The sequence below is a fragment of the Pelodiscus sinensis genome, chromosome 2, assembly GCF_052426305.1.
Source record: "Pelodiscus sinensis isolate ZL-2025 chromosome 2, ASM5242630v1, whole genome shotgun sequence".
Taxonomy (NCBI): domain Eukaryota; kingdom Metazoa; phylum Chordata; order Testudines; family Trionychidae; genus Pelodiscus; species Pelodiscus sinensis.
The window spans coordinates 98,517,554-98,527,447 of NC_143053.1; the positions used below are offsets into that span (position 1 = coordinate 98,517,554).

The 9,894-nt window shown below is 43.2% G+C and overlaps 1 long non-coding RNA gene across 1 annotated transcript in view; it reads left to right on the forward strand.

Moving 5' to 3' along the window:
* Window positions 1-2,487, forward strand: part of LOC142827139 (uncharacterized) — a 37,124-nt gene extending 34,637 nt beyond the window's left edge. Inside the window, exons 4-5 of the long non-coding RNA XR_012901591.2 lie at window positions 556-670; window positions 2,239-2,487. This is a non-coding gene — a long non-coding RNA (uncharacterized LOC142827139). The remainder of the gene's footprint in view (window positions 1-555; window positions 671-2,238) is intronic.
* Window positions 2,488-9,894: the final 7,407 nt, after the last annotated feature.

Sequence of the window (9,894 nt, forward strand, 5' to 3'; positions counted from 1 at the left end):
GCAAAAGAGTGTAGCTTAATTAATTATTGTGGCTGTTTGATGGAACAAGTTTTAATATATTATTATTATTATTAATAATAATAATAATTAATAATTAATTATGAGCATGACTTCCTGTATGTTAGTCATGTGTTCATGTTTGTCAAATTTTGACCATGGAGTATGCAGAAGTTACAATAGAGAAAGTGTTGCCCAGCTTTTAGAGCATGTCACTCAGCACTCTGCTCCCTGCAAAAAGCACTTAGCAAAGGGGAACAAGCCATATCACCCATCTTTTACTTATGGGGAAACCAAGGCTCAGAGCTGTTTCATGACTTTACTGTGGCACCTGACTCATGGTGTCATGGTGACTTACCTCTAGGACCATGCTGCTTCCTGGTGAGTAACCACCAGAGAAGTAATTGTTCTATGTGTGATTTTCTCATCGAGTTTCGACAACCAATTTTGAAAAAAATATCCTAATGCTTATGTGGTTCCTTATTGCACCTTCTCCAGCTGAACTCACTGGGACTTTTGCCACTGGGTTCATAGAATTATTATTATTTTGTATTACAGTAGCACCAAGCTAACCTAAGAGCAGAGCCATGTTATGCCAGATGCCAGCTATACACAATCCCCACACCAACAGCTACCTGAACAAGTGGAGTAGTGGTATTGTCCCATTTTACAGGTAGGTAACTGAGCCAGTAAGACTAAGGTTATAGCCACACAGCAAAATCTTTGAATCCAGCTAGTGTGAGTGACAGCAGTGAAAACTGCTTTGTGAGGGTAGTATACAGCCATCATAGACCCTGGATACATACTCTTCTCACAAGTCTTCTCTGATCCCTGCACTGCTCTGCCTTTATTGCTATACATACATACACTAACTAGATTCAAGTTAGCTCAGGTGGGCTAGCCCACAACAGATTTTGTTAAGTGACCAAAATTAGACAGGAAGTCTGTAAGGCTATGTCTACACAGCAGTGTTATTTCGGAATAACGTTAGTTATTCCGAAATAATATAGTCTGCATCTACACTACAAGCAGATATTTTGACATAATGTTGAAATAATGTTGAGCTGGAGAACTGCTTACTCCAACTCCTGTAACCCTCATTGTACGAGGAGTAAGGGAAGTCAGGGGAAGAGTGCTCTATCTCAAAATAAATGCTGTGTAGACAGTGCCAAAAGTCGAAATAAGCTATTTCAACTTAAACTACGAAATTAGCATAGCTCAAGTTGCGTAGCTTATTTTGCTACGTCAGTTGTGTAGCTTACGTCGAAATAGCTTAATTCGGCTTTTGGCACTGTCTACATAGGAGGAAGTTGAAGGATGAACACTCTTCCTCCGACTTCCCTTACTCCTCATAAAATAAGGGTTACAGGAGTCAGAGTAAGAAGTTCTCCATCTCACCATAATTTCGACGTTATGTCAAAATAACAACTTGCAGCATAGATGTGAACTATGTTATTTCAGAATAACACTGCTATGTTATTCTGAAATAACACTGCTGTGTAAACGTATCCCGACTTTTACCTTTGCCATGGACAATAGCCTCACTCTTCATACTTCTCCAGAAGGAAACAAAACTGGGGACAAAGTAACCCAGAATTCATTTAAGGAGAATGCTTGGCAACTTTTGTGTGAATAAGTAACTGATTTGTTGCTAAGGAACTGTTGAAAGGAACCTTTTTGATCTCCCATATGCTTAACATACTAATAATAAATAAACAAATAGCAATAATTATAACAAACCCCAAGCCTGTTGTATCTCCAGGTGGCAGGGTGGGACACATTTTGCATTTTCCTGCTGTGCATGGAAATGGTACTCTAAACTAACTTTTTCTTCGCCTTAAAATTTAGCTTAGTAGCAGTGGGGGAGCCTTCCCTTTCCAGACAGAGGATAAACAAGCAGACAGTAAATTTCCCCTTTGCCAGTTTTACTTGCATCTAGTTCTTCCTGCCTAGTGCAGTTAAGTTTTTTAGATACTTTACTTGCATTTCTAATTCAGTTATTCTTCTGAAATTTATTCAAAGGATTTATGCTTATGAAATTATAATATAATGCTGCCTATATGCCAATGAGCTGCAGGCAAAGAAAATAATTTTCTTCAATTTACAGTTATGAGGCTGGAGGAAAATGATGCCTTCTTATCACCTCTTTTTCTTTGTATGTCTCAGTATTTTTTTAAGTCTTCAGAAGGCAGGAACTGATGATGAATTCTTAAGCAGATCACACTGATAATTGTATTTCAGAACTGTCAACGCTGTGAAGACTGTCCACGGAGGTGTCTCAGTTCACTTGAGCTATTTGTGTCACTGCTTCTTCAGGAACTCAGCCCTCAATAAAACCCAAATCACTGGGGATATTGTTAAGTCTTGTGAAAGGATTATTAGATCGAAGGAAAATTTATGGATGACACTTTGTAACAATTAATCAGGAACTGTTGATGAAGTTACGTTGGTCCTTTACTCTTGAACAAAAAAAAATAAATAAAATAAAAAAAATCAGCCCCTGTACAAATTGTCAAATGGCCTATTTTGTCACTCTGTTTGATTAATGGACCATTTGGAGTCCCCAAAAAGTCCTAGTACAAATAAAAAAGAATCATAAATATTGAATAAGCTCACAGTACGGTTAACCTTGACTACATTCTGGAACATTCTTGGGCAAAACTTTGCTATTCTGAAAATAAATTGCTGTGGGGATTAAGAAAAAAAACAAATTGGAGATTTTGGAGAATGTCACCTACCCAACCTTGTCATTCTGATTAGCTTGCTGTGATAAATTAGTTTAGTTAGCTTTTGCAATCGGGTCAGAAACTGCTGGCACACTTCTGTGTTTTGCTGGTGGGGCTCCCCCTGGCCCACAAAAGAGGAACATGGTAAGAAGTAAAGAGCTTGGGCAGTTGGTGTTTTATATTATACACATTACTAGGGTGCTGACAGGTTATCATCCTAGTGCCCTGTGATTTATGGAAATGGAGACCAAAGCGTACTAAGAGCATGAGAGCTGTGGTGTCATAAGGTTGCTTCGGAAAAGGCTGGTCAATAGATGGCTAGTGATTTGTGTATAAGTGAATGATGAAACCTGAGTTTCTGCTGCTGTGTATGGATACTTCAGTACATATTCAGGACATGCTGTTGCCTTCTCTGCTGTCTCTCTATTGCCAGCTCTCTCCCCTCCTCCTTTCCTCGATGCAGTGGTTACAGCCCTCTCATGTCTGACCCATCAGTTTTGCTAACCTCTGGTGGTATCTAATATCACAGTGTTCTGTAATATTTTGTGTATATGCACAGTGAACAAGTAGAGTGCTGCTAACCTTAGTTTAGGCTTGATTTACCAAAGCACTTAACTGTACGCTTAACTTTAAGCATGTGAGCAGTCCTGTTACTATTCAGTACGTTAAGTGGGCCTTAATCAATGGGAAACAATACCTCCTTCCCATCCCAATTATCAGACCCTTTTGACAGCATAGGCAATAGGCTGCCCCACTGGCCCCAACAGGCTGACAGCTACGCATCCTAGTTACTAGAGGCACAAAAGCTGTATGCTTAGAAAGTGGGCTAACATTCTGGAATTTACAAACTATGAATGTAACATGGAGTAAAATAATAATACCAGTCATCCCATTAATTACACCCTCTCTGTTCTTCATCAGAATTAGAATGAATTGGGAGAGGGAATCTTTCTCCCACATGGAGGTGTTTTTTTGTGAGCCTCAAAGACTATTTTCTGCCTGTTTTCACCTCCATAAAGCAAAGAATGTTCCCTGGCACTTGCCATCACTATGTTTCAGATGAGAACTAACGATCCTGAACAGGGAAGAATTGGTTCAGAGAGAGCATGACACACATTGACATATGAAAAATTAGGGAAGGGATTCTGTTTTACTGCCAGGAGCTAGCCCTTTGGTTCAAACCACCCTGATTCAGCCGTCATTCTCAGCAATCCACCAGAAACTCTAGCTCAGAATAGTGGGGATCGGGACATAGTGGGAACAAATGGGCCTTTTCATACTTCTATGTGACATCACTCATGCGGGGGAGGGGAGTAAGGTGGGAGTTGAGGGAAAAGAAGGAGGATTGAGCCTTTCAAGCCCTATGGTGATGGCATCAATATGAATGACTGAAAAAGTCCTTATATAATTTTTGTTTGGCCAAATAGCATAGAAGCTGATGTTAAATGGGTCAGGTTTCATAGTCAGGACTGGGTTAGTCTGGGTCACTAGTTCCTGACAAGGGGCATCTATAGAAGAGGTGTTGATAACTCAGTATCTGGTACTTTCCAGTAAAGTCCATCCTCAGTCCACGTTCCTCTATGTAGCAGAATGGCAGGGAGCTATTGTGCTGCTTGTTTAATGTGGCATAAAACCCGAGGTTCCGAGTGCTTGCGGTTACTTGGGATGGCACTTTTTGTAACAGTATTTTGTTAACGCTGGTGAAATTAAAACTCCAGTACTTGCATTCTGTCAAAGTGATTCCCTGTATAGAATCACATAGAGAAGGTACAATATGCTTTACTTCCTGGCCTAGACTATGGTGGCTGGTTGCAGTGTGCTGTTCAACAGTGACACCTGTTTTCTACCTAAGCGGTAGTTACATTTCAGTGATGCTTGAAGTGATACTTGTATATCCCTTTGCTACCTCACAGGACGGGAGTGAGAACTAATGATCTTTAAAGTCATTTGAGAGCTTAGGATGAAAGCCATAGTATGACTGCAACGTATGATTACGGAACTTCTTTGTCTGAGTGATGTAGCAGTGAATGTATTTTCTCTTTATTAGAGAAGGATAGTATGAAAAACATAGAACTGGTTGTAATCACCAGGCTCCAACATGGAGGATGGTATGTAGCTAGATGTCCCCGAAACTCAGGAATGTACCCTCTTTTGTACCAATGCCTTTTTTTACCATGCTCTGGATGCAATTGCAACTCGCTAGTTTTTAAGAGGAAGCTTTTCCAGCATGTTTTTCAAACATGGCTGCCCCTTTAAGTTTGACAGAAAGCTGCAGTTGCAGCCCTGATGTAGCCCTTGTCAGCTGCTCCCAATCATTCAGCCAGTACATTTTCTTATTATGCTTTTCCTTTCACTTACCATGGTGGCACAGGTGTCTTCTCACAAGGCAAAATGGCACTAACAGGCTCTTAAAAATAAAGGAGAAGTTTAGTGACGTCTCCCCACCCTACTTGCCCCATTCACCACTCATGGCAAAGGCACACATTCTCATGACTGTTATTTCACTATTACCTCTGTATCTGGTCCTATGGTAGGAAGGGATGGGATCCACCTAACAAAGCATCTTCGCAGGCAGGCTTGTAAACCTAGTGAGGAGGGCTTTAAACTGGGTTAGTCAGGGAATGGTGCCCTAAGCCCTGAAGTAAGTGGGGAAGTGGGATACTGGGAAGAAACACAAGGAGAAAGGTGCAACGGAGGAGGACCCCTGATTCGCATGGAGAAGGTAGGGCAATCCGCAGCTATCTAAGATGTCTGTACACAAACGCAAGAAGCCTGGGAAACAAGCAGGAAGAAACAGAACTCCTGGCTCAGTCAAAGAACTATGATTTGATTGGAATAATGGAGACTTGGTGGGATGACTTGCATGATTTGAGCACTGTCATGGAAGGGTATAAACTGTTCAGGAAGAACAGGCAGGGAAGAAAAGGAGGAAGAGTTGCACAGTATGTAAGAGAGCAGTATGATTGCTCAGAGCTCCAGTATATAGAGGGAGAAAAGCCTGTTGAGAGTCTCTGGGTTAAGTGTAGAGGTGGGAGCAGCAGGAGTGATGTCATGGTCGGTGTCTACTTTAGACCACCAGATCAGGTGGATGAGGCTTTCTTCAGACATCTAACAAAAGCTTCCTGGTTCTCATGGGAGACTTCAATCACCCTGACATCTGTTGGGAGATCAATACAGCAGTAAACAGACAATCCAGGAAGTTTCTGGAGAATGTTGGCAACTTGGGCAGCACACTGGTAGATGGTAGATTCCAGGATCCTGACCAAACGAAGAAAGGAAAGCAGCAAAATACAAACCCTGGATTTCAGAAAAGCAGACTTTGACTTCCTCAGGAAACTGATGGGCAGGATTCCCTGGGATGCTAACATCAAGGGGAAAGGAGTCCAAAAGAGCTTGCAGTATTTTAAAGAAACCTTATTGAAGGATCAGGAACAAACCATCCCAATGAACAGTAAGAAAACAAATATGGTAGGTTTTAATTTGGCTTAGCTTGGCTTAGCAATGAAATCCTTGGCGAGCTTAATCACAAAAAGGAAGCTTACAAGAAGTGGAAACTTGGACAGATGACTAGGGAGGAGTATAAATATATTGCTCGACCATGCAGGGGTATAAGAAAGGCCATAGCACAATTGGAATTTCAGCTAGCAAGGGATGTGGAGGTTAACAAGAAACATTTCTACTGGCATGTTAGCAATAATGAGGTGGTCAGGGAAGGTGTGTGGCCCTCACTGGATGAGGGAGGTAAGCTAGTGACAGATGATATGGGAAAAGCTGAAGTACTCAATGCTTTTTTTTGCTTCTGTCTTCACAGACAAGGTCAGCTCCCAGACTACTGTACTAGACAACATACTATGGGAAGGAGATGGGCAGCCTGTGGTGGAGAAAAAACAGGTTAAGAACTATTTAGAAAGTCTGGACATACACAAATCCATGGGGATGGATCTAATGTATCCAAGGGTGCTGAGGGAGATGGATGATGTGATTGCAGAGCCATTGGCCAGTATCTTTGAAAACTCGTGGTGACTGGGGAGATCCCGGATGATTGGAAAAAGGCAAATGTAGTGCCCATCTTTTAAAAAGGGAAGAAGGACAATCCAGGGAACTACATACCCGTCAACCTTACCTCAGTCCCTGGAAAAATCATCAAGGGGGTCCTCAAGGAATCCATTCTGAAGCACTTGGAAGAGAGGAAAGTGATCAGGAATAGTCAACATGGATTCACCAAGGGCAAGTCATGCATGACCAACCTGATTACCTTCTATGGTAACTGGCTCTGTAGACATAGGCAAGGCGGTGGACGTGATATATTTTGACTTTAGCAAAGCTTTTGATACCATCTCCCACAGTATTCTTGCTAGCAAGTTAAAGAAGCATGGATAAATGAACTGTAATGCGGATAAAAAGCTGGCTAGATCATTGAGCTTAATGGGTAGTGATCAACAGCTCAATGTCTGGTTGGTGGTCAGTATCAAGCAAGGTGTCCTAAGAGTTCTAGGGCTGGTTTGGTTCAATATCTTTATTAATGACCAGGATAAGGGGAGGGATTGCACCCTCAGCAAGTAGGTGCGTTGAGAGGTAGATGTGTTGGCGGGTAGGGATAGTGTCCAGAGTGACCTAGATAAATTGGAAGATTGGCCCAAAAGAAATCTGATGAGGTTCAACAAGGACAAGTGCAGAGTCCTGCACTTGGGACAGAAGAATGTTAGGCACTGCTACAGGCTGGGGACTGACTGACTAAGCATTAGTTTGGCAGAAAAGGACCTGGGGGTTACAGTGGATGAGAAGCTGGATATGAGTCAACAGCATGCCCTTGTAGCCAAGAATGTAAACTGCATATTAGGATGCATTAGGAGGAGCATTGCCAGCAGATCTAGGGAAGTGATTATTCTCCTTTATTTGGCACTGGTGAGGCCACATCTGGAGTATTGCATCCAATTCTGGGCTCCCCATTACAGAAAGAATATGGATGCACTGGAGAAAGTCCAGCAGAGGGCAACAAAAATTATTAGGGGGCTGGAGCACATGACTTATGAGGAAAGGCTGAGGGATTTGGGCTTCTTTAGTCTGCAGAAGACAATAGTGAGGGGGGATTTGATAGCAGCCTTCAACTATCTGAAGGACTGTTCCAAAAAGGATGGAGAGAGGCTCTTCTTAGTAGTGACAGACGGCAGAACAAGGAGCAATGGTCTCAAGTTGCAGTGGAGGAGTTCTAGGTTGGATATTAGGAAGAACTATTTTACTAAGAGGGTGGTGAAGCACTGGTGACTTGGTGACCTCCTGAGGTCTCTTACAGCCCTATGATTCTATGATAAGCAAATGATCACCATGTAAAGGAGTTAAACTAAAGAGGGTGGATCCCTACAATCTTCTGTTTGGCTTGGGTAAATAAATGCACATGCTCCTTCCCATTCCCAAACATCTGTAGTCATGTTAAAATGTTTTACTCTGGTCTTATTTATACATGTTATTCTGCCACATTTCACACAGCATAATGCTCTATCCATGTTTTCCTCCTTTGCCCCCTCCCCTCTTTTTTTTCTTTTGTCTGCAGTTTGACACTATTTAAGCCCTGTTCTAGCCTCCTACAACTTTAGGCTCTGCTAATACAAAGACTTATGCAAACACATAAAGTTAGGCACACGCATAAGTGTTTGACGCACCCGGAACATGGCTAGCAAAATTGATTTGTCCTGAAAATTGCCAGATTTGCTCTGTAAGCAAAGGACAATTTTTTTCTACAAAGTTTTGAGGAAAATGAGTTCAGCTGTTGTTGAGTTATAGGGAATTAAGAAGCTATCCCTGATTTTGAAATGATTGTTTTATATTACTACTAGAAGATTGGCCTGGGGGCAGGGGACGGGGAATGGGACGGGGCAGAGGGGACTTGGAGGCCTTCTGATAGCGCTCCCTGGGCTAGACTCGGGCAGTGGGGGACACACAGGCCTCCTTCTGGCACACCCCAGGCCCAGCCCAGGTATGTGGGGGGTGGGGGGAATGCAGAGACTGCACTGGGTGGCCCAGCAGTTCTGGGTGGGACTTCCTGTGGGTTCTGAGGGGGGAAGAGTGAGGCAGCTCCACCCAGCCATGGTGATGCTCCAAGTGGGTGAGGGGTGCAGCATTGGGGCTGGCAGGGCTTCCTGCTCTGGTCTGGCACTGTGGCTGAGGGCGGTGGGGATTGGGGGTCACTTACCTGGGTCGGTGGTTGACAAGATGGTGAGCCCCATCCCCAGCTGGCCACTCCCTTCCTGGTGCGGCTGCCCACGGGGTCACTCTGCAGTATACCTGTCCCTTGTGCTCGCTGTCCCCAGTGCTCGCTGTCCCCAGTGGTGACTGTGAGTATTGCGTCTCTACTCTCTCTGCCCCCTCCCTTTCATATTATGGAAAACAGTTGAATTCCAGGCACATCCTGCCACAACCTAACCCTGACCTTGTTTTAAGTTAGGTTAAGAAGAAGCAGCATACTACATTTGGTGGCCCTAGCTGTTACCATTTAGGAGGAGTACTTGACTAAATGACTCATAGACAGACAGTTGCCTCTAAAATGTATGTATAGATAATGAGAGATTGCACTGTGTGTGTTGGAGTTTAGGGCCTGACCCTGCAAGCTCTTCTGTGTAGGCAGACCCTCCATGCATTTACAGAGTCCTGTTACCCCCTAGGGTTCTCTCAGATGGAGTAACTTGCAGCATCAGGGGAGAACATTGTGATTGTAATTGAGGTTGGCTCAAGTGAGAGAGGACAATATTTCAGAAGCAAGGTTCTAATTCTGACTCTGCAGGGCACTGTGCTTTATCTCATAATTGTTGCAGAATGGTGTCCAAGTGGAAGAGGAAGAATGGTCCAGTGGGTAGGGCCCTAGCTTGGGGATCCTGCCTGAACCTCATCCTTCTCACTTTCAAATTTTAACTCACTTAGCTTTTGCACATCCTCTATGAACCAGTGGGATGTCTAATGCATATATGGAGAGTGAGTGACATGTGTTTTCCTCTTCATAATGGACTGGAGATGGATGGTGTTTTGGGGACTGTCTGTGGAGTGTACAAGGTAATCGTTTGGCTTTGTGACTGAAATGGGAAAGAAGGGAAGTGAGGTTTGAGTCTCTGACCTGTATATATTGAGCAAAATATTGGTGTCTGTGGCTAGTTGGGTTCTGAGGCTAGTAGTGTGGAGG